Source organism: Tamandua tetradactyla, chromosome 5 (genome assembly GCF_023851605.1).
Source record: "Tamandua tetradactyla isolate mTamTet1 chromosome 5, mTamTet1.pri, whole genome shotgun sequence".
Lineage (NCBI taxonomy): Eukaryota > Metazoa > Chordata > Mammalia > Pilosa > Myrmecophagidae > Tamandua > Tamandua tetradactyla.
The window spans coordinates 32088260-32113422 of record NC_135331.1 but is presented as its reverse complement, the minus strand read 5'-3'; the positions used below and the strand labels follow the sequence as shown (position 1 = coordinate 32113422).

At 44.2% G+C, this 25163-nt stretch overlaps 1 protein-coding gene and 2 long non-coding RNA genes across 11 annotated transcripts in view; 2 read left to right on the top strand and 1 right to left on the bottom strand.

Moving 5' to 3' along the window:
• The window catches only part of LOC143683967 (uncharacterized), a 22687-nt gene extending 12349 nt beyond the window's left edge, over nt 1-10338 (bottom strand). For 4 of the 6 annotated variants that reach the window (XR_013175767.1, XR_013175766.1, XR_013175768.1 and 1 more), the window contains exons 1-2: nt 10242-10338; nt 8767-8855 (exon numbers count right to left, since the gene is read on the bottom strand). This is a non-coding gene — a long non-coding RNA (uncharacterized LOC143683967). Of the gene's footprint in view, nt 1-8766; nt 8856-9703; nt 10028-10241 lie in introns of those variants that run through there. The other 2 variants (XR_013175769.1, XR_013175770.1) reach the window with 2 other exon arrangements.
• Nucleotides 1-25163, top strand: part of OSBP2 (oxysterol binding protein 2) — a 252956-nt gene that overhangs the window by 88088 nt on the left and 139705 nt on the right. The window lies entirely within an intron of this gene.
• On the top strand, nt 9491-25163 carry LOC143683966 (uncharacterized). Its single transcript, XR_013175765.1, has 3 exons — nt 9491-10062; nt 11914-12130; nt 23191-25163. It is a non-coding gene; the product is annotated as an uncharacterized LOC143683966 (long non-coding RNA).

The window sequence follows — 25163 nt, the reverse complement described above, 5'->3', positions numbered from 1 at the left end:
CTGTCGGTGAGGATGGGGCAGGAAGGGCCTTCCACCAGGGAAGGCCAGAAGCAGGGATTATGTGACAAAGCCAGGACCACTGAAATGAGAGCCATGCGGGCTTTTCCTGAAGCTGCAGTCATTCCATCTAAAGGGTTGCCCTTTATTCAGCAATTGGCCTTCTTACTTGGCGTGATGTAAAAATCTTTTTTCATTTATGAGATGACCATCTCATTTTTTGTTTTCAGTTTTTTTGGAAGAATAAAAGGTCGGCAACCAGATTTTGGTCCATTTTGTTAAATTACTTGATATTCCAAAGCTTGGGATCCCATGTCCTGCAAACGTGGTAGGTCAAAGGCCAGAGATGAGCCAGGCCACGATGCTGGGGACAGTCACCCTCCATCATGCACTGTGCTCCTCTGGAAAGGCTCTTCTTTCTTTCTGTTGCCAGCCCCGGACATGGGTGCTTCTCTGTAGTCCCTTGTCCTGGGGACATCAGCCGTAGGCCCTAAGACTGGCCCTGCCCTGCCCTAGCCCCCCAGGCCTTGGGGATCAAGGAGAATCAGCCCTGTGGGGTAGAAGTCCCAAAACTTAGGTTCCTAGAGCCACAGGAACTCCCCCGGTGGGGCTGGCCTCACCTTGGGCAGCAGGCGCAAGCTCCCCAGCTCCCTGCCACCTTGGCCTGGTCCCACCCCACTGTCCTGAGAAGCCTGGCGGATTTTTGGGGTGCTCCTGGCCTCCTCTCCCAGGTTGTCATCAGGAAAGGACAGTTTGGCACCTCCAACGTTTGCCCATTTTGAGCCAAAGAGTCAAAGAGGTCAGATATCTCTTTATTCTTTTCACAGATGAAGCCTCTGTCGGGAGGATCCAGTCTCCTCCCTGCCACGTCATGGACTTCTGGGAAGAGTCATTTGCAGTGTTTGGGAGCGCTCCCCACTGAATGCTTGGCTGGCCTACCGGCCTATCTGGTTCGCCTACAGCAAAGCCTGCCGGCCCCGACTACGTGCAGGGGGCCATCCCCTGTCCCTGGGAGAGGCCAGCAGGCAGCCGGGACACCCCAAGGGTGGACACCCCCAGAGCCCGGCCTTGCTCTGTCCACCCAGGCAGCTGGAAGCTACCCACATCTCAAAGGCTGGTTCAGATTGGGGTGCGGGTTTGGTCTGTACTTGCCCCTCGGGGAGGCAGGGGCTGGGACCTGAACCCTCTTTTTGCTCTCGGCTGTCTCCTCTGTCAGCTTTCTCCCCAACCCATTCCCCGGGGCCAGGCTGGAATTCCTGGCCCTGCCACTGCCCACGCATGGCTTGGACCCCTGCTTTAGGACCCACCTGATGGCACTCTCTGACCCCTGACCTCTTCTGACCCCTGACCTCTTGACCGTACTTCTCTCCTACCTCTGCCCTCCCGCTGGGCCTGGACTTCGTGGCTGCTGCACCTGGTCTCTTCAGCTCCCCTGGGCTGACCCTGCCTGGTGAAGATGCCTCAAGGCAAGACTCACTCCGGGCAGGGCTGGGGCCTGCCCGGCTGGAAAGGCCAGGGGCTGCCCTTCTTGTCTGCACACGACTCTGCCTGTGTCTGGGCCCTGCTCCACGCGTGCTGTCATCCTCCAGGCCCATGTCACAGGGGGCCATGAGTGGTACTTCAGAAGGGCAGAGCTCGTTCTGGCAACTACCAACTTTTTGTCGGTTTGTGTTAAATTCAGTTCTCCTTTCCCCGTTTAGTGCTCTTGTGGCTTCTCAGGGAGAAATAAACCCACCACATCCCTGCTACCCATTGCCATGCTCCACAGGGCTTCTGGCCTCCCGCCGTGGCTGCAGCCTCCTCCCACTCACCCGGTGACCTTCCCCCCCACCCGTTGCCTCACGCCCACCCTGTTGTGTTGCTCTTGACCTCCTTGGCCTCGGGGAAAACCATCTCTTGGCCTGGCCTTGCCCTGTGGGTCTCAGAATGGGGTCTTCCACCTAACCCTGACTCTTCCACCTGGAGCTGCTCTGCAGGGCCCCAGCTGCTTACTTGTGACCCTCCAGCCACTGTCCTGAGGCTGGGGCATGACCCATTAACCCTGATCCAAGCTCGTGGAAGCAGCTTCTTTAACCCCTACTCAGTGCTGTAAATAGAAACTTGGTTAGGTTATCGCCACGGAGATATGACTCACCCCATTGAGGGTGTTAACCTTGGATTAGAGGGAGATGTGACTGGAAGCCTTTAAAGGAGGAAGCATTTTGGAAAAGGCTTGAGATCCAAGAAAGCCACGAGAACCATGAGAGCCCAGGCAGCCAGAGACCTTTGGAGGTGAAGAAGGAAAACGCCCCCAGGGGCACTTCATGAAGCAAGAAGCCTGGAGAGAAAGCTAGCAGACGTCACCATGTCTGCCACATGCCTTTCCCGTTGAGAGAGAGACCTTGAATTTCATCGGCCTTCTTGAACCAAGGTTATCTTTCCCTGATGCCTTAGATTGGATGTTTTTATTACCTTGCTTTAATTAGGACGTTTTTGTGGGTTTAGACCTGTAAACTTGCTACTTATCAAATTCCCCCTTTTTAAAAGCCATTCCATTTCTGGTGTATTGCATTCCGGCAACTAGCAAACTAGAACACCCCCCATCCTGCTTCTTGACCCCTCCTGCCTTCTTCTTATCTTACAGAACCTTTCTTTCTGGGGCAGCCTCAGTAGTGGATCATGCAGTGGGCCGACATGCAGCCCCCATTTTGCCCGCATCCACCCTTCCTGGCCCCTTAGCCTCCCAGCACATCCACCTGCCAAAGCCCCAGCCTGAATCAGGCCCCACGTACCCTCCTGTGGGCTTATAGACAGCCGCATGGAGCTGGGGACAGGGGTCAACACCTGCCTGGGCCAAGGCCACGAAATCGTCATGCTTCCCCACCCACTCAGCGAGCCAGGCACAGCCCCAGGGAGTCTGGGGTGCATGGAGCTGTGGGCCAGGCCTCTGCTCAGGGACGTCTCTGCAAGGTGGGACATGGTATTAGGGACTCTGTTCAGGACTGCAAGATGGAGGAGGGCAGCCAGCCTTGCAAGACAGTCCCTTCTTATTTATTCTTAGATCCTCAGACCCTTCATTATGTGCTTTTAGAAAATGCACATGCATGGAGTCTTCTGATATTCTGATGAGGAATCAGGCAGCCTCAGGGCTGAACGGTTTGCTGTTTAAGTAGCTTCTGAAATGCAGGCCTTCTTATTTATCAGGTGTCTGCACTGCCCTCTGTTGGCCAGTTCAGTAATCGTCTGAAATGTGCTGGGTCGGGCAAGGCCGCCTTACTCATTTGCTCACTCGCCTGCCTTTTTTTTTTTTTAAACTTTTTAATTGTATAATATCACTTTTCTACAAAACAGAGAAAGAAGCAGTTGTTTTCAAAGCACTCTTCAACAGGTAGTTACAGGACAGATCCCAGGGTTTGTCATGGGCCACCATACCATCATCTCAGATTTTTCCTTCTAGCTGCTCCAGAACATTGGAGGCTAGAGGAATAAATATGTATATATTTAATATCACAATCGAATTTTTTTCTTTTTTTTGTGAAAAATAATGTATATACAAAAAAGCAATAATTTTCAAAGCACATCACAACAATTAGTTGTAGAACAGATTTCAGAGTTTGGTATGGGTTACAATTCCACAATTTTAGTTTTTACTTCAAGCTGCTCTAAGATACTGGACACTAAAAGAAATATCAATATAATGATTCAGCAATTATACTTGTTTGTTAAACCCGAGCTTCTCTGTGTAACTCCACTATCACCTTTGATTTTTCTCCCACTTCTTAGGGGTGTTTGGGCTATGGCCATTCTAACTTTTTCATGTTGGAAGGCGCTGTCAGTAATACGGAGTAGGGAGATGGAATAGCTGATATACTGGAGAGGCTGGGCCCTCTGGGTTTCAGGACTTATCTGGTCCAAAGACCCATCTGGAGATTGTAGGTTTCTGGAAAGCTACCCTAGTGCATGAAACCTTTGTAGAATCTTATATAACCCCCTAGGTATTCCTTAGGATTGACTGGAATGGTTTTGGTTGGGGGTTGGCAGGCTATGATAGGTCGCAATGTCTAACTGAAGCTTGGGTAAGAGTGACCTCCAGAGTAGCCTCTCAACTCTATTTGAACTCTCTCAGCCACTGACTCCTTATTTGTTACACTTCTCTTCCCCCTCTTAGTCTGGATGATAAGAATAAAAAAATAAAGTCCAGATCACCCCGTATCCCTTATCACCCCCCTGTTGTTGACCCGCAGTGCTGGTATAGTGAATAGGAGAACATTAATGTACAGTATAGTCTACAGTTTGTAGCGGCTATGTTTTTCCCATATACCCCTCTACTTTTTTTTTTTTGAGAGTTTTTGCTTGATAGGAATAAAGAAATTGTAAATAGACATTAAAACAAAACATTAAAAGTCAATGTAATCACCACATTAACAATTTAAAGAAGAAAAGCTGCATGATTGTGTCACTTGACACAGAAAAAGCATTTCACAAAACTCAACCCCCATTCATGATAAAAGCTCTCCGCAAAGTAGGTTTTTCCTTCACCCGACATGGACATCTCCAAAAAACAAAACCTCCAGCTAACATCATACTTAGTGGCAAAAGCCTGGATGCTTTTCCCTGTGATTGGGAACATGGCAAAGTTGTCCACTCTCACTACTTATATTCATCAGCATACTGAAAGTCATAGCCAGTATATAAAACAGAAAAAGAAACCAAAGTGCTTGCAGAGAGCTTTTATCATGAATGGGGGTTGAGTTTTGTGAAATGCTTTTTCTGTGTCAAGTGACAACAATCATGCAGCTTTTCTTCTTTAAATTGTTAATGTGGTGATTACATTGACTTTTAATGTTTTGTTTTAATGTCTATTTACAATTTCTTTATTCCTATCAAGCAAAAACTCTCCAAAAAAAAAAAAGTAGAGGGGTATATGGGAAAAACATAGCCGCTACAAACTATAGCACTTGCAAACATGATGACCTATGGAGAAGATCTCAAGGAATTGACAAAAATACTCCCTAGAATAAGTGAGTTTAGCAAGGTGGGAGTACAAGGCTAACACGCAAAAAGCAATCATATTTCTACATACTAGCAATGGACAACTGGAAACCCAGAGTATTTTTCAAAAGCATTCTCAATGTCCCACCCAATGAAGTACTTAGGTATCAATATAATAAACATATGTAGTGTGTATATGCTGAAAACTAAAAAATACTGATGAAAGAAATAAAAGACAAATTAATGGAGGGACATCAAAAGGCTCAACAGAATAAAGATGCCATTTCTCTCCAAACTGATCAATAGGTTTAAGGCAATTCCAAGAAAAATTCCAGCAGGACTTTTTATTAGTATAAACAAGTTGATTCTAAATTTATATGGAAAGGCGAAGGAACTTGAGAACAAACAATTTTTTAAAAAAGGAATAAAGTTGGGCTAATCACCCAACTTAAAGCTTATTATAAAGAAACAATAATAAAGATAGTCTGGTGTTGATGAAGAAATAAATAGATTACTGGAACAGAAGGGAGAACCAGAAATGGATCCACATAATTATGACTGTTCTAGTCTGCTAGCTGCCAGAATGCAATATACCAGAAACAGAATGGTTTTTAAAAAGGGGAATTTTATAAGTTGCTAGTTGACGGTTCTAAGGCCTAGAAATGTCCCAATTAAAACAAGTCTATAGAAATGTCCAATCAAAGGCATCCAGGGAAAGATACCTTGGTTCAAGAAGGCCGATGAAGTTCAGGGTTTCTCTCTCAAATGAGAAGGCACATGGCGAACACAGTCAGGGTTCCTCTGTCATCTGGAAGAGCACATGGTGAACACGGCGTCATCTGCTAGCTTCTTCTCCTGGCTTCCTGTTTCATGACGCTCCCTGGGAGGCATTTTCTTTCTTCATCTCCAAAGGTCGCTGGCTGATGGACTCTGCTTCATGGTGCTGCAGCATTCTCTGCTCTCTCCGAATCTCCTGGCTTTCTCTCGTCGTTCTTTTTTATATGATTTCAGTAAACTAATCAAGACCCACCCGAATGGGTGGAGACATATCTCCACCTAATCCAGCTGAACAACCACTCTTGATTGAGTCACATCTCCAGGGAGATGATCTAATTGCAGTTTCAAACATACAGTACTGAATAGGGATTAGAAGAAACGGCAGCCTTTACAAAATGGGATTAGGATTAAAATATGGCTTTTCTAGGGTACATACATCCTTTCAAACCAGCACAATGGCCAATTGATTTTTGACAAAGGTACAGTAGTAATTTTTTAAAATGGACGATCTTTTCACCAAGTGATGTTGGGACAATTGGACAGCCCTAGGCAAAAAGTTATGTATCTTGACCTAAATCTCTCATTTACATAAAAATTAACTCAAAATGTAAAACGCAAAATTACTTTTAGAAGAAAGCACAGGAGAATAATTTCGCAACCTGGGGTTAGGCAAAAAGTACTGAGATATGGCATAAAAAGCACATTCCACAAAAGAAAAAATTGATAAATTGGTCTTCATCAAAAATTTTAAAAGCTTGCTCTGCAAAAGACACTATTAGGGAAATGAAAAGACAAGATGCAGAATGGGATAAAATATTGGCAAATCACATATTTGACAAAGGACTTATAACCAGAATATATGAATAACTCTCTCAAAACTCAACAGTAAGAAAAAAAACCCATAACACTAAGAAGCTCATAGAACTAAGTGAGTTCAGCAACATTAGACGATACAAGATCAATACACACAAATCAGTTGTATCCCTTTATACTAGCAATGCTCATGTGCAAACAGAAAATTAAAACACAATACTATTTATTAATTGCTCAGCAAATGAAATCCTGAGGTATAAATCTAACAAAGGATGTACAGTGTCTATATGCTAAGAATTTTAAAATGCTAATTAAAAAATCAAAGAAGATATAAATAAGTGAACACATACCATGTTCTTTACAATGTAACATTCTCAGAATAACAAAACTATAGAGAACAAATTAATGGTAGCCATGGGACAGGTAAGTGGGGGTTATACGTCCAAATATAATGAGGTAGCATGAGAGTGTTCTTTAGAAATAAGGGAAGATTTTTCTATCTTGATTTCCGTTACACAAGTCTACACATGAAGTAAAATTGCATAGAACTGTACATACACTCACACAAACGAATATAAGTTAAAAATCATGAGAAATGGATAATATTTGTAGACTGGTTAACAGTTTTGAACCAGTGCCAAATTTCTGGCTTTTATACTATATTAAAGCTATCTAAGATGTCACCATTGAGGGAAGCAGGGGAAAGAGTGACAGGGGACTCTATACTAACTTTCTATATGTCTGTAAGTATTTCAAAATACAAAGAATTAAAAAAATCAAATGACCCAAATAAAACTTGGGCAAAAGATTTGAACACTTCATCAAAGAGGACATACAGAAGGCAATAAAGCACATGAAAAGATGTTCCACATTACTAGTCATTAGGGAACTGCAGATTAAATCTATGATGAAATACCATTTTACACCTATTTAATGGCTAAAATAAAAACTGACAGTATCAAGTGCTGAAGAGGTTGTAGAGTAGCTGGAGCCTTCATATATTACTGACGGGAATGCAAACAAGTAGAGCCAAGTACAGCTTGGTAGTTTTTTATAACATACCCTTACTACTATGACCTAGCAGTCCCACTCCTAGGTTTTTATCCTAGAGAAATTAAATCTCAGAGTTCCAAAAAATCTTACAGATGAATGTTCATAGCAGTTCTATTCCTCATCACCCCAAACTAGAAACAACTCAGATGCCCTTCAACAAGTGGATGGATAAACTGCAGTACATTTATACCATGGAATGCTACTCAGCAATGAAAATGAATGAATTATTGATACACATGAGAAATTGGATGAGTCTCAGAGGCATTATGCTTAGTGGAAGAAGCCAGCCTCAAGTTACCTACTGGATGGTTCCATTCATGTGACATTCTGGAAAACGCAGAACTAGAGGGATGAAGAACAAATAAGCAGTTGCAGGGTTTAGGAGTAGAGAGAGAGTATGATGCAAAGTTATAGCACAAGGGTTTTGGGGAGGGATGGAACGGCTCTGTGTTCTGATTGTCGTGATGTGTCATGAATCTATACGTGTGTTAAAATTTGTAGAATTGTACACCAAAAAAGCCAGTTTTCCTGTGTGTTAATTTAAAAAATAAAAAGTAATTTGGATGTATCCCTTCTCTGGCTCCCCACTGTCCTCTGGAGCAGTCCAGCTTCAGCTTACCTCATTAGCACACCCTCTTTCTGCTAGCCCAGGGTGTCTGCTTACCCCTTGCCTATAAAATTCTCTTCCCTAGCACCTACCCCTCACCCACACCCTTGTTCCTCTGGCTTGGGTCTACTAACCCTTTAGGGAGAGGCCACTTCTGTAAATTCTTCCCTAAGCCGGCTCCTGCCTGAGTCAGATGCTCTCCCTCTGCTCCCTGGCTCGGCCCCTGATGCAGGGTAGCAGAGCGCTTCGCATGGGCTTCCCTGAGCCTGGCGTCCCCAGCTGTCATTCCACCTCTGGCCTCGAGTAGGCAATCTCCCAGTGTCCTTGGGACGCTGGAACCAGCCTGCTTGGGTTCAGATCACAGCTCCCTTCCTTACCAGCTCATCTTGGGCAAGTTGCCTGCCGTCTTTTGTCTCTCATTTTCCTCCTCTGTAAAATGGACAGCATAATAGTGCCACCTCTTAGAGATGTGTATTAGTTAGGATTCTCTAGAGAAACAGAATCAACAGGGAACACTTACAAATATAAAATTTATAAAAGTGCCTCACATGACCGCAGGAACACAGTCCAAAATCCGCAGAGTAGGCTGTGATTCCGATGGAGGGTCTGGACGAACACCACAGGAGAGACTCACCAGCTGAAACAGGAAGAGCCTGTCTCTTCTGAATCCTCCTTATAAGGCTTTCAGTGATTAGATTAAGCATCACTCATTGCAGAAGACACACCCCTTTGGCTGATTACAGATGGAATCAGCTGTGGATGCAGCTGACGTGATCATGATTTAATTCTATGAAATGTCCTCATCGCAACAGACAAGCCAGCACTTGCCCAACCACCACTTGGCCAAGTTGACGCATGAACCTGACCATGACAAGGTGCTTTAAGGGTTCGTTTAGATAATGCACAAAAAGAGCCGAGCACGTGGCTTGGCGGGCACTCAGTAAATGTTAGCTGCAGGTATTGAATAATAGCCACCTTGGCACCTTTAAATAGCATAGGTGCCCAGGTTCCACTGCCCTGCTAAATCTGAATGCGGCAAGCATCATGGGGATACCTGCATTAAAAAAAAAAAAAAAGAATAGAAAAACTTCCTGGTAGGGTTTCCAGATTTGGCAAATAAAAGTACAGGTCACCCAGTTAAATTTGCATTTCAGAGAAACAGTGACTAATTTTTATTCCCGGTGTGGTATTTGCAACATACTTATACTACAATTTATTTATTGTATATCTGAAATCCCAACTGTAACCAAGCATCCTGCATTTTATCTAACGTAACCCTATCCTGGGGCATCTGGACTCCCAGCCCACTAGGGGTCTCTGCTCCCAGCTCCCCAGACAGACTCCAACACTGCACTTCCCAGCCAGAAAATTGCAGGTATCCTTTTACTTGACACAGGAGGGAGCTAGAAGATGGTTTGTTCAATTTCTTTGCTCCTGAATCGCAGCTTAAGGAAGCACCAGCAGGTTCATTGACTTGCAACATACCTCTCCCGTAGTACTTAGGAATCATTTTCAGAGGCAGTATGAACTAAATCCAGAGCTGACCACCTCTCTCTCTTCAGCCTTCACTTCTGGGTCTCATCCACCCACTCAGGGCTCCCCCTCTCCAGCCCTGCTCCCCCAGGCTGGCCTGCTCCTATGTTGATGTCATCGCCCTATTCTGATATCACAGCCCGGTGGTTGGAATTACCCCAGGCAGCCCAGATTCCACCCTCAGTGCAACCACGGCCAGCACTGAGCAGGGAGAGAGCGGGCTTGGAAAGCTGGCAGCCCTTGGGGCTGACCCTAAAGAACATCTGGGTAGCCTGCCATCCCATTGCTCCAAAATGAAAATCCTATAAAAGGTAGGACTTTGAAGGCTTTTCTCCTGTCCCAGGGCCGCAGCCCCCTGGGGTGGAAATAACTTCCTGGTAAGCAGGGAGTTGCTCCGGCTCTGTTAACAGCTCTTGGAAAACTCACCGCCCTCATGCCGTATGCAAACGAGCCCCAAAAATAGCCCACCCAGGGATGTTCAATTGGCTACCTGAAATGTGGTATTTCTCTCTTGTGAATGTGGCCATGTTTAAACCCCATCTCAAAGAGAAGAAGCTGCATCCGCCTGGCTGGTGGGAAGGTATAATGAGGTCTCTCGTGAGGTAAATTGCTCAACTATTAACTGGCATAGGTTATTATGACACAATAAAAAGAAGCTGAATAACCTCTCTCAAACCTCGGTGGGCTGAAGTCCCCAGGAGGGGAGCATGTTAACACTGCAAACTCTTAGGGGAGGACCACAGAGATCCTGACCCGGACGGGGTGCCCAGATGCCATCCACAAATGCACACCTCAAATGGGCATTCCATGCAGGGCTCAGGCTGGCTTCTACCCAAGCTCACCTTGAGAAGCCCTCTGCTCCCTCAGACACCCTGTACTGCCTTTGGTCACTGGCTGGCTTCCCCCATTTCCGAATTCTACCTAGTTTCTCCCTGGAATGGGAGTTTGTTGTTCCATTTTAGTGCCACGTATTTTTTTAATGTGCTGGATTCAGGGAGGTAAAAGGGATGAGATAGGCCCACCTACCTGTTCATCAGTGCATTGGTATCTGGGTTTCGGCCCATCTTCTGGGTCGAGGTGCAGGTTTTTTCTTTGCTTGAAAGGAGGAATGTGTCCATGTTTAGAGTGCTGTACCCTGTACTCAGCAGAGACTCTGTCTTCACCGTCTTTATCTGAACTGAGAGGCAGGAAGCGTGGGTGTGAGTTATTGGTCATTGGAACTGAGAGTGGTGAAGCGTGTTGCTGGCCGAAGGCCTGGCTCCTGTGTCCGTGGTGGCCCCAGAGCAAACATCTAATGGTACCCAGGAGGGTGGCTATTGCCCACTGATGGGTCAGCAGCTCAAGGGGCAGTGCCTTCTCCACTTTGGTGGTGAATTTAGGCTTTCTGGAGCATGCCTCCCAGCCTTTTGAACAAATAAACATATCTATACACAGTTTTGGGGTGGGGGCGGGGGAAGGTCAGACTTTGAAGTCTCCAGCTTCCCTGTGTCTTCTTCAGGTTTCAAACCCTTTGGGTTAGGCAATGTCCTGTGCCCGGGTGTTTAGACTTGGAGCCCCACGTTCTCCCCACCTCTTCCCTCCACGCTCCTGGTTCAGGTGTGAGGCAGGATGTGTCTTGGTCCCTGCCCTGGAGGTTGTGGGACCAAAATCTGTATGCATAACAAACCAGGTTGTTAAAATAACAGAAGTGTATTTGCTCACAGTTCTGGGGACCAGAACTCCGAAATCAAATTGTCAACAGGGTTGCACTCCCTTTGGAGGTTCTAGAGGAGAATATGTTCCTTGGCTCTTTGAGCTTCTGCCAGCTGTTGGCATCCCGTGACTTGTGGCCACATCTCTCTCTGCCCCATCTTCACGTCACCTTCTCCACGAAACTGTGCTATCTTATCTCCTTTGGCCTCTCTTTTCAAGGTCTCTTCTGATGGCATTTAGGGCCCACCCTATAATATTAAGATGATCTCATTTCAGATGTCTAATTATATTGCAATAACCCTTTTTTCCAAATATGGTACCATTTACAAATTTCAGGGATTAGCACTTGATATCTTTGGGTGGCCGTCATTCAACCAATGACACGGAGGTTGACCTCACTCAAACCCCAAAATGTGGGTGACTCAATGTCCCTTCCTCACAAACTGCTCTCTGCCCTGGCTTAATCCTAGGCTGTTTCATCCAGTAAGACTGAGCTGGACGGGGAGGTTGAGATCCCAACCCATATACATGGCCAAGAAAAAGGAGCCCCTGACTGCTCACCCTGGTTTAGGGGGAAGAGAGAAACCAGTGCCCAGTTTGGAAAAAGAGGATTTGGAGAACTTGTTAGCACAGAGGACAGCACTCTGCGGGCTGTAGACGGATCTGCATCCTGAGGGCTCATTCCAGGTGGGTTCGAACTCCCTAAGAAGCACCTCACCTGTAGTTGCTGCTCAGTCAGTGTGTTGTTTGAAAGAGGTGGGGTAAAAGCCTCAGGTAGGATGGCTGGACTCAGGGATGCTGCAAAACTCCTGGAATGGGATTTTTTTTTTAAACTTTTTTTGTTGTTGTAATAGAAAATTTCAAACTTAAATAAAAATAGACAAGAGTTTCAGAACTTCCATGTACCTGTCACCAGCTGCAGCAGGTACCGTGAGACCCATCTCGTCTCCATTCCTACACCCCTCCCTGCATTACATTGAAGCAAATTGCAGACATCATATCATTCCATTCATAAATATTCCAGGGGTTTCACTAAAAGTTAAGGATTCTTTTGTGTGTGTGTGTGTGTATTTTTTTCTTAACCAAAGTGCCATTATCAAACCTGAAAACTTAATGATGAGTTGAACTGAGATTTATTTAAAGGCGCCAGAGAAGACTGGGATTTATTTAGACTCTGAAAACACTTGAGAGACACTGAAAGAGCATCTCTCCCTCAGCTTGGAGAGAATCTTGGCCCTTACAAAGAAAGGAGGTTTGTCATGGAGCAGGAGGTCACAGGATGCTGGGAGGATGAACTCCCTTTTATTTTTTCAGCTTTTTACAAATTTTTTTATTGATAAATATTATATAGTCACATGCCATGTAATCATCCAAAGTGGTTGAAAATATCATCATAGAGCTTTGCATTTATCATCATAATCAATTTTTAAATCTTTTTTTGGTAAAAAATAATATATATGCAAAAAAACCAATTAATTTCAAAGCACATTGCAACAATTAGTCGTAGAACAGATTTCAGAGTTTGGTATGGGTTACAACTCCACGATTTTAGGTTTTACTCTAGCTATTCTAAGATACTGACAGCTAAAAGAAGTATCAATATAATGATTCACCAATCACACATGTTTGTTAAACCCTACTTTCTCTGTATGATTCCACGATCACCTTTAATCTTTCTCCCACATTTTAGGGGTGTTTAGGCTATGCCCATTCTAATATTTTCATGTTGGAAGGGGCTGTTGCTAATATGGGATAGGAGGATGGAACTAGTTGGTATTCTGGAAGGGCTGGTCCCTCTGCATTTCAGGATTTACGTGGTCCAGGGACCCACCTGGAAGTTGTACATTTCTGAAAAGTTACCCTAGTGCATGGAACCTTTGTAGAATCTTATATATTATATATTATATATATTATCATAGGTAGCAATGTTTAACTGAAGCCTGTGTAAGAGTGACCTCCAGAGTAGCCTCTCAACTCTATTTGGACTCTCTCAGCCCCTGAGACCTTATTTGTTACACTGCTTCGTCATGACAGCATTGTTGATCTCATGGTGTCAGGGCAGGCTCATCCCTGGAAGTCATTTCCCATGCCACCAGGGAGAATTTCACCCCTGGATGTCATGTCCCATATATAGGGGAAGGCAATGGTTTCACTTGCAGAGTTGAGCTTAGAGAGAGAGAGGCCACATCTGAGCAACAAAAGAGGTCCTCCGGAAGTAACTCTTAGACATGCCTATAGGTAGACTAAGCTTCTCCTCTACATACATAAGATTCACAAGAGCAAGTCTCAATGTCAAGTGCTTGGCTTATTGATTTGGGTGTCCCTAATGTTTGACATAGTATTAGGGGTTTCCCCAGTGGTAAAGTTTAATAGTTCCATATTTTTTCTCCCATTGCTCAAGAGACTTTGCCAATGCTTTTTGTTTATCTGCTTACTATACTCTGAGATTTATCCAGGCATTACATTCAGCTATCAGGATTAAGGCCTTCATTATTATTCTGGGCTCCCTGTGTTTGAACTTTTTAAATGATCTATCAAGACAGGTTGAGTTAGGTTATGTGCTACAGAAAATTTAGGTTTTGGACAAAATAAAACACTCTTCCTTTGGTCTCAGAGTAGATGAGGTTCTAAAATACAATGTCTTCCTTATCCCTGTATTCTGAATTACTTTTATCTCCAAGTACCAGGTTATGAATATATAAAACTGCTCCTCAAAATCCAGAAATAACAATTACCACTCCAGACTAAATGTGACTGCTATAAGAGCTTACAATTTAGGCCCCTGTTTTCTTATAAGTATTTTCTAAATGAGACCATGCAATATTTGCTCTTTTGCTTCTGGCTTATTTTGCCTCACCAAATGTCCCATAGGTTCATTCACAATATTGCATGCCTCACAACTTTATTCCTTTTTGTAGTAGCCCAATATTTGATCATGTGTTTGCCAATCTACTTCTCAGTCAGTGCATCCTTCAGCCACTACCATTCATTAGGCATCATGTATAACGTTCAAAGTCAGCAGTCCATCAACACTCTCAATTTTAGTTAATTTCATTGTTCCCAAGTGAAAGATAACCAGTAAACACACCCTCACCAAACAGAGAATCCAAACCTCCCCTTAACTGTTATCCCTCACCCCATTACTTACCCCTGGTGTTGCTGTGGTACTGTTGATGTTTTCTGTTAAACATATCCCATAGCCTGCAATAGTAGTTTCCCCCCATACCCTGATATTATAAACTCTTTGTACAAGATTCATACCATTGAAGTAGTTTATGCAAGAACTTATTTTATGTTGTAAACAGTGGGATACATGGCTCTATACAAGCCCTTTCAATCATGTTCACTGCCAATATGGCAATATTACTTACAGACCCACTAATGAACTGCCTTCACTTTTGTTCATTCCCTTACATTCCTTCAACCTAATTAGCTAACAGTTCACCCATCTCTAGCTTCCATGTATCTCTAGGTCCCTGTATTCTGTGTTATAAGCCTCTGAGGTTGCCTTTATCAAGGTCATAAAAGGGAAATCATACAGTATGTGTCCTCTCATGTCTGGCTTATTTCACTCAGCATTATGTCCTCAAGTTTCATTCATCTTGTCATATGTTCCAGGTATATACATATGCTTCATATGTATATACCACATTTTGTTAATCCACTCATCTGTTGATGGGCACTTGGGTTGTTTCCATCTTTTGCCAATTGTGAATAATGCTGCTATGAACATTGGTGTGCAAATGTCTGTTGGTGTCACTGCTTACAGCTCTTCTGGGTATATACCAAGTAGTGGTATTGCTGGGTCATAGGGCAACTCAATATTTAGTTTCCTAAGAAACTGCCAAATTGTCTTCCATACCTGCTGTACCATTATACATTCCCAACAGCAGTGCGTAAGTGTCCCAGTTTCTCTACACCCTTTCTAACACATGTAGTTTCCTCTTTGTTTAATAGCAGCTGTTCTTACAGGTGTGAGATGATATGTCATTGTAGTCTTGATCAGCATTTCCCTTATAGCTAATGAAAATGAGCATCTCTTCATGTGCTTTTGAACCATCTGTATTTACTCTTCAGAAAAATGCCTATTCATATCTTTAGCCCATTTTATAATTGGGTTGTTGTTCTTTTGTTGTTGAGTTGTATGATTTATTTATGTATACAGGTATCATGGTCAGGTTCATGTGTCAACTTGGCCAGGTGGTGGTACCTGTTTGTCTGTTTGGGCAAGTGCTGGCCTGTCTGTTGCTATGAGGACATTTCATAGAATTAAATCATGATCACGTCGGCTGCATCCACAGCTGATGGAATCAGCCAAGTGGAGTGACTTTTGCAATGAGTAATGCTTAATCTAATCATTGGAAGCCTTTTAAGGAGGATTCAGAAGAGACAGGCTCTCTTCCTGCTTCAGCCAGCGAGCCTCTCCTGTGGAGTTCATCCAGACCCTCCATCAGAGTTGTCAGCTTCACAGCCTATCTTACAGATTTTGGACTCTACGTTCCCATGGTTGCATGAGACACTTTTATAAATTTTATATTTACGAATATTTCTTGTTGATTCTGTTTCTCTAGAGAACCCTAACTAATACAACAGGATGCAAACCTTTATCCAATGTGTGATTTCAAAATATTTTCTCCCATTGAATTGGCTGCCTCTTTACCGTTTTTGACAACATCTTTTAAAGCACAAAAGCATTTGATTTAGAGGAATTCCCATTTATGTATTTTTTCTTTTATTGCTTTGTTCTTTGGGTATAACGTTTAAGAAGCTATCTGCTGTTACTCGGTCTTGAGTATGTTTCCCTACATTCTATTCTAGGAGCTTTATGGTACTGGTTCATATATTCAGGTGTTTGATCCACTTTGAGTAAATTTTTGAATAGAGTATATGGTAAGTGTCCTCTTTCATTGTTTTGTCTATTGATATCCAGTTATCCCATGCGCATTTATTGAAAAGACTATTTTGTCCCAGTTCATTGGATTTGGGGGCCTTGTAAAAATCAGTTGGCCATAGATTTGGTGGTCTATTTCTGTGCTCTTGATTTGATTCCATTGGTCAATACTTCTGTTTTTGTGCCAGTACCATGCTGTTTGACCACTGTAGCTTTATAATAAGTTTTAAAGTCAGAAAGTGTTAATCCTCCCACTTAGTTCTTCATCTTTAGGATACTTTTAGCTATTTGGGGTCTCTTTCCCTTCCAGATGAATTTGGTAACTAGCTTTTCCAAGTCTTCAAAGTAGGTTCTTTGAATTTTGATTGGTATTGTATGGAATCTGTAGATTAATTTGGGTAGAATTGACATCTTAACTATATTTAACCTTCCTATCCATGAGCAGGGAATGTCTTTCCACCTATTTACATCTTCTTTGATTACTTTTAGCAATGTTATGTAGTTTTCTGTGTACAAGTCCTTTACATCCCCTAGTTAAGTTCATTCCTAAGTACTTGAGTCTTTTAGTTACTATTTTGAATGGAATTTTTTCCTTAACTGACTCCTCAATTAGGCCATTGCTTGTGTAAAGAAACATTACTGATTTTTGCACATTAATTATTTCGGGGGGGGGGGGGGATGCATGGTCCAGAAGTGAACCCGGGTCTCCCATATGGAAAGCAAGCATTCTACCACTAAACCACCTGTGCACCTTGCACATTAATTTTATATCCCGCCACCTTACTGAATTTGTTTAGTAGCTCAAGTTACTTTGTTTTGTAGATTTCTCAGAATTTTCCAAGTATAGTATCATGTTATCTGAAAATAGTCAAAGTTTTATTTCTTCCTTTCCAATATGGACACTTTTTAAATTTCTTTTTCCTGCCTGATTGCTCTAACTAGAACTTATAATACAATGTTGAATAATAGTGGTGACAGAGGGTGTTTTAGTTTGCTAGGTGCCAGAATCCAATATACCAGAAATGGAGCAGCTTTTAAAAAGGGAAATTTAACAAGTTGCAAGTTAGAGTTTTTGGGTCATAGGAATGTCCCAATTAAAGCAATTCTATAGAAATGACCAATCTAAGGCATCCAGGGAAAGATACCTTGATTCAAGAAGGCTGATGAATTTCAGGGTTTCTCTCTCATCTGCAAAGGCATTTGGTGAACACATTCAGGGTTTCTCTCTTGGCTGGAAGGGCACATGGTGAACATGGTGTCATCTGGTAGCTTCCTCTCCTAGATTCCTCTCCAGCTCCCCGGGTGGCATTTTCCTTCTTCATCTCCAAGAGTCACTGGCTGGTAGACTCTCTGCTTCATGGTTCTGCAACATTCTGTTGTCCTTCTTTGTTTTCTCTAAGGCTCTCTGAATCTCCAGCTTTCTCAAAAATGTTTCCTCTTTTATAGGATTCCAATAAAGACTCACCTAGAATGGGTGGAGACATATCTTCACCTACTCTAGTTTAACACCCACTCTTGAGTGAGTCACATCTCCATGGAGATAATCTAATTAAAGTTTCCAGCATATAGTACTAAAGAGGGATTAGAAGAAATCGGCTGCCTTTACCAAATGGGACTAGGATTAAAACATGAGTTTTCTAGGGTACAAACATCCTTTCAAACCAACACAGAAGGCATTCTTGTCTCCTTCCCAATCTTAGTGGGAAGGCTTTCAGTCGCTCAAAATTGAGTACAATGCTGGCTATCGGTTTCTCAAATATACCCTTTATCATATTGAGGAAGTTACCTTTTTGAAGTGCTTTTATCAGAAAATGATATTGGATTTTGTCAAATGCTTTTCCAGCATCAATTGAGATGATCAGGTGATTTTTTCCCTTTGAATTTAATGTGCTGTATTACATTAATTGATTTTCTTGTGTTGAACCATCCTTGCATTCTTGATATAAACCCTACTTGCTCATGGTGTATAATGCTTTTAATGTGTTGTTAGATTCAGTTTGCTCCTATTTTGTTGAGAAGTTTTGCATCTATGTTCACTTAAGGAGATTGGCCTGTAGTTTTCCTTTCTGGTAGCATCTTTACCCAGTTTTGGTATTACAGTGATGTTATCTTCATAAAATGAGTATGGTAGTGTTCCTTTTCCCTAAATTTTTTGGAAAAGTTTGTGCAAAATTGGTATTAGTTATTTTTGGAATATTTGATAAAATTCCCCTTTGAAGCCATCTGGCACTGGGCTTTTCTTTGATGACTGGTTGAATCTTTTTACTTGTGATTGATTTATTGAGATCTTCTATTTCATCTTGCATCAGTGTACCTTGTTCATGTATTTCCAGGAATTTGTCCATTTCACCTAAGTTGTCTGGTTTGTTGGCATATTGTTGTTCATAGTATCCTCTTACGATTCTTTTTATTTCTTCAGGGTCTGTGGTAACAACTCCCTTCTCATTTCTGATTTTGTTTATTTGCATCTTCTCTTTTTTTCTTTATTAGACTTGCTAGCATTACATCACTTTTATTGATTTTCTCAAAGAACCAACTTTTGGTTTTATTGATTCTTTCTATTGTTCTTTTTGCTCTCCCATTCATTTTACTCTGCTTTAATCTTTGTTATTTCTCTTCTTCTATTTGCTTTGGGGTTAGTTTGCTGTTCTTTCTCAAGTTCCCCCAGGTGAGCAGTTAAGTCTTCGATTTTTGCTCTTTTGTCTTTTTTTTAGTATAGGCATTTAGGGAAGTAAACTTCCCTCTCAGCACATCCTTTGCCCCATAAGTTCTGATATGTTGTATTCTCATTTTTATTTGCCTCCAGATAGCTACCATTTCTCTAGCAATTTCTTCTTTGATCCATGAATTGTTTTAGAGTGTGTTATTGAATATCTATATATTTGTGAAAGTTCTCAGTCTTTGGTGGTTTTTGATATCCAGCTTCTTTCCACCGTGATCAGAAAAAACACTTTGAATAACTTCAGTGTTTTTAAATTTATAAAGATCTGTTTTGTGCCCCAGCACATGATCTATCCTGGAGAATGTTCCATGAGCACTAGAGAAGAATGAATATCCTGGTGTTTTGTGGGCTAGTGACCTATATATGTCTGTTAGAGCTCATTCATTTATCAGATCATTTAAGTTCTCTGTTTCCTTGTTGATCCTCTCTCTGTTTGTTCTATCTATAGAGGAGAGTGGTGTGTTGATGTCGCCCACTATTACGGTTGAAACATCTGTTTCTCTTTTCAGTTTTGCCAATGTCTGTCTCATGTACTTTGGAGGTCCTTGATTGGGAGCATAAACATTTATGATTGTTATTTCTTCTTGGAGAATTGTCCCTTTTATTAATATATAGTGTCCTTCTTTGTCTTTTATGATGTCTTTACATTTAAAGTCTATTTTGTCTGATATTAGTATAGCTACTCACGCTTTCTTTTGGTTACAGCTTGCGTGGAACATCTTTTTCCATCCTTTCACTTTCAATCTATTTGTATCCTTGTGTCTAATATAAGTCTCTTTTAAGCAGCATATAACTGGATTATATTTCTTGATCCATTCTGCCTATCTGTATCTTTTAATTGGTAAGTTTAGTCCGTTAACATTCAAAGTCATTAGTGTACATGTGTTTCTGAAATCCACCATCTTATCCTTTGGATTTTACTTGTCAGATCTATATATTATTTTTCCTCTTTCTCTTTGTGTCGTTTAAGATATCCTTTATATCCTTACTGGTATCTTCAATGTGTGCCCCCCTCCAGACTTCCCTCTTCTGAAATTTTTTTTTCAGCTGGCAGAACTCCCTTTAGTATTACTTGTAGGGCTGGTCACTTGTTGACAGATTTTCTCAGCATTTGTTTGTGAAAATGTTAATCTCTCCCTCACATTTTTTTCTTTTCTTTTTTACATGGGCAGGCACTGGAAACTGAACCAGATCTCCAGCATGGCAGGCAAGAACTCTGCCACTGAGCCACCATGGCCCGCCCTCTCCCTCACTTTTTTTTTTTTTTTTTTTTTTTTTTTTAAGAGAGAGGGAGGAAAGACAGAGAAGGAAGGAAGGGAGGAAGAAAGGGAAACATTTTTAAACATTTTCTTGCTTTATTATATTTTGTTTGTCCGTTTGTTTTTCACATGGGCTGGGGCCGGGAATCGAACCGAGGTCCTCCGGCACGGCAGGCAAGCACTCTTGCCCGCTGAGCCACCGCGGCCCGCCTCCCTCACTTTTGAAGGACAGTTTGGCTGTGTACAGAATTCTTGGCTGGAAGTCTTTCTCTTTCAGGATCTTAATATATCATACCACTGCCTTCTCTCCTCCATGGTGCCTGTTGAGTAGTCTGAACTCAGTCTTATGTGGTTTCCCTTGTATATAGTAGAGTGTTTTTCTCTTGCTGCTTTCAGGATTTTCTGCTTCTCTTCAGCATTTGACAGACTGATTAGTATGTGTCTTAGAGTAGACCTGTTTGGATTTATTCTATTTGGACTTCATTGGGCTTCTTTGATTTGCATAGTTATGTCTTTTATAAGGGTTGGGAAGCTTTCCCCATTTTCTCCTCAACTACTCTTCCTAGCCCTTTACTCTTCTCTTCTCCCTCTGGGACACCGATGATTCTTATATTCATGTGCTTCATGTCATCCATCATTTCCCTGAGATCAAATTCAAATTTTTCCACTTTTTGCTATTTGCTCTTTTGTGTGTTCAAAATCAGTTGTTTTGTCCTCTGGTTTGCTTATTCTTTCTTCTGCCTCTTAAAATCTGCTGTTGTGTGTCTCAAGTATGTTTTTTATTTTGGTGTACAGGATCTATAATCTCTATGACATCTGCTGTTTTTCTATTTATTCTTCAAATTCCTCTTTGTGCTCTTCTAGCATCTTCGTGATCTCATTTATGTCATTAGCCATCCTGTTGATTTTATTTAGTAGAGTTGTATGAACATCTCTGATTAGTTGTTACAAAGTCTGTGTCTCCACTGGTGTTTTAATTTGGTCATTAGGCAGGGCTATATCTGCCTGCATCTTGATATGCTCAGTGATCTTCTGCTGTCTTTGTGGCATGTGAATATCTTGATTGGCTTACTTTGTAAGTTGATTTCCTTCAGTCCTCTAAAGCTTTGTATTTGCAGGGCAGATGAGGAGCAGGAGGCAGTGATGCCCTGCAGTGTGGGGCAGGATGCAGGCACAACAGTGTGGTGATGGGTTGCAGCACAGGTTTAGTCATGGGTTGGGGATGCTTCACTGGTGCCTCTGAGCATGGGGTGTGAGGCACGGGGTTGTGGGGTGCAATGTGGGGACTGTGGGGTCGAGGTGCAGCTCAGGCCAGACCTGGAGTGTAGGAGCAGGGAGGGTGCAGCGTGGGTGACACAGAGGTAGGGCACGTAGGAGGTGGATGTCGGGGGCTGTGCACACAGGGACTGGTGCAGAGGCAGGATGTGGGTGAGTGCGTGGGGTGTTGGGGTCACGGGTATCAGAGTGTGGGATACAGGGCACAGAGGTCAGGGCCCAGGGAGAGCAGGGCACAGGTGTGTCCTTTCACATCGGCTGGGATGCAGATGCATGAGTGTGTAGGGACATAGGTCGTGGGGGTTGCTGGATGTGGGTCCGAGGTGGGTAGTATCAGGTGGGTGGGGCCCTGGCACAGGTGTGCAGATGCAGGGCCTTGGGGCACGGGTGCACGTGTGTGCAGGGAGGATAGCGCACATGAGCACCTGCCAGGTATGGGAGCAGGGCACTGTGCTGGGGGGTGAGACAAGGGTGTGTATGTATGTGGGGCAGAGGTGCAGGGTGCAGGGTACAGGGTGCAGGGTCAAGAGGTTGGTGCACAGTGCATGGGTGCCAGGTGGGGAGGATTTGGTTGTGTGCGGGTCGGGGGTAGGGCCCTGGTGTGTGGGTGTGCAGAGCTCTGGGGCAGTAGGGCGGGGTTGTGTCTGTGGGCTGGGGGTGAGTGTGGACTGGATGTGCAGGTCAGCCCTTGCCCAGAGCTGGGGAGGCATGGCGGGGGTGTGAGCGTGTAAGTGCACGGATGTGGGGACTGGGCGCTGATGTACATACGCACAGAGCTGAGCGGGGGTGGGTTTCTGCAACTGCATGAGCTGGGGGCGGGGGGTGGGGGTGGCCCTGATATGAAGGTGAGCACCTGCAGGGGGCAGAGAGGGGCGGTGGGGGTGGAGGGCTAGGCGTGGGTACGTGGGTCTCAGGAGGGGCAGAGCAAGACTGCGTTTGCATGAAGAGGTGGGTGGGGCTGGGGCAGGAGAGTGGGGCGCAGTGCTGCATGGGTGTTGGTAGTTGGGTGGGGATGCCTGGGGCGTGGTTGGGGGGGTGATGGTGTTCAGGTGTGTGGTGTGGGGGGGGAGTGGTGGGTCACAGGGCAGGGGCAGCACACTTGATGGTAGAGCATTCGAGGGAGGCAGCTTGACTTACTTCCTTGTCCCCGTCTCCCAGTCCCTGCATTCCTGAGGGCTCTGGACCTCTGTTTGGAAAGGGGTGCGTCAGGCTGTTTGTACTAGCTGGGCGGTCCCCAACTCTCTGCTTCTCAATTCTTCAGCTTTTGCAATCAGGGCCTCCCTATGTGGTATAGAAGACCCTCCTAGGTCACTTACACCCTGTAATTGCCATCCCAGTCGCCTCCCGTCACTTCTCTAGCTGTTCCTTGGAGCAGGGGTGAACTTGACCTATCCTGTTCCACCATCTTAGGATGGACTCTCTTTTGATGGCCTTGACCTTGTCAGGGTTGGGGGTGGGGGCTGCAGAGTAAACGTGTTAGAGTGTGAGTGGGGTGTGATGTGTTGATCTGGACACAGAGATAAGTTCTTATTTACCCACGTTAGCAAGGGAAGAGTGACGAGAAAGTAAATTAGAAAAGCAGTGGTGTTTTGTTCTGCAGGACGTGTTAACAGTTTTGGGATTTGATGTGACCCTGTGACCCCCACGGTTGGCAGTGGCTTACCACCAAGGCCCATATAAATCGGTGCTGGCCAGAAGATGTGCAGGATAGAAGGTCACTGGCAAGTAGGAATGCACACACAGAATTCAAAGGAGATTGACCTTCAGTTCTCAGAGACACTGCCAGAGAGGAATCTAGCAACATTTGTTCTGAGCTCGCCCCTCCTCACCGGACCCTCTGCCTGCCAGTTCAGCCCAGAAGCCAGCCCAGATCTGGCATTCTGAAATGTATTTTTATCGGGGATGGAGGGGTGTCTTCATAAGAAAATTAGTAGGTCAGAACATTTTATTTTTAAAATTTAATCTACATTTTATACGTTCTTAACATTAACATCCTTTAAGCATCATTTTCCTGCCAGGGTAATTACCTTGATGACTTAATGGCTTCCTTTGTAACTAAGGGGCATGAAGGCACATTCCTTTGTAATGATCAGATTCCAAAGGCTTATATTTTATTGCCACTCGGAGGGTAACCTGGTTTGTGGGCCTTGAGCAGAGCACCAGGCTCTCACACAGACGAGGCTGTCTGGCTGCGAAGTCACCAGGCAGGAGGTCATGCCACTTTCCCTCCTGCCGGGACATGCCACTTTGCTGGTTTGAGCTCTGGTTTGGAGATAAACCCAAAGGTCAAGACTAAGTATTCTGGGCTATGGAACAGAAGCCTGGGCTCTCTTGGGCCCCTGCAGGCTATTGCTGTCTTAAGCACATGGTGATGTGAGTGGGTGTGACTTAGCAAAGTTGTGAAATGTGAGACCCTGGCTCTGCTCTTTGGTTATTGTGTGACTTTGGACAAGGCCCTCAATCTCTCTAAGCCTCAGCTTCTTTGCCCATCAAAGGAGAGAGTAATGCCTATATCATGGGGTGCTTTTGAGGGAAATAATAACTGTGGATCAGCTCTGGGTGAGAGCTGACGTGTTATTGCCAGTGTCCGTGAGTCACCGGCCAGCTCCCCAATGACAATAGTTGCCCATGTGGGGTCTCTATTAAATTGCATTAGAAATGCCTTTACAGACAGAGACCTGCTTTCTGGTTCTTTTCTTCTTTATACAAATTAGTTTTTCATGGTTTTTCTCTTCAGGGTCAATTGGTGGTGGGGAACAAGACACCCCCTCAAACTGGTTTAAGGGAAGTCGGGGTTATGCTTAGGGTACAAAAAGTGTGGCGTCTTAGAAGGATGGAACATTGTCGGTGGCTGCTTCCTCTTCTCTTTCTTTCTCATTTCTGGTTCTCTCTCAACGTCTCCTCTGTTCCCTCTTTCCCTCTGCAGACTGGCTTTGGCTGCTCCCTGGGGCTTCTTTGTCCCTCCTTAACTTCGCTCTGCATGCAGTCTGACCTGCCCGGCTGTGCCTGGCCTTCTGGCTGCTGTCTCCATGCCCCATTAGCAAACTGTTGGGTGAGAGGGTCCAGCCCAGCCTGGAGCAGGTGGCCAGCCCTGGTCCTTGATCACGTGTGGCCAGAGCAGGTGGGGTCATGCCTGAGGGGCTGTCCAAATATGTTTAAGGAAGGAGTGTTAAATCCTGCCCTCTCTTCTGGGTCTTCCTTGAACCCCAGATCTTCCAAGGAGCTTTCCCTGACCCTCCAAGCCTCCCTCAAGTGGTCCTTTGCTGTCACCCCCAGTAACTAGAGCAGGAGAGAGGACAGGAGGACAGGCAGCTGTCCCTCACCCAAGTCACAGCCCAAGCACAGCCCAAGCCAGGGAATTGTGGAGAGCTGGGTGGATCTATCCTGCTGGCCTGCAGGCACTGCCACCCCCGATTGTGGAAGAGAGGCCTTGAAGGAGAAGACAAGTGCCCTGGAGGAAGCAGGAAAGCTGGGAGCTGCCGGAGGCCCCTTACAGGCCTAACCAGAGGGCCCTTTGAGTGCAGGGCAGAGCTGGCCCTGATGGAGGCAGCTCCAGAGCACAGTGGCTGTCCC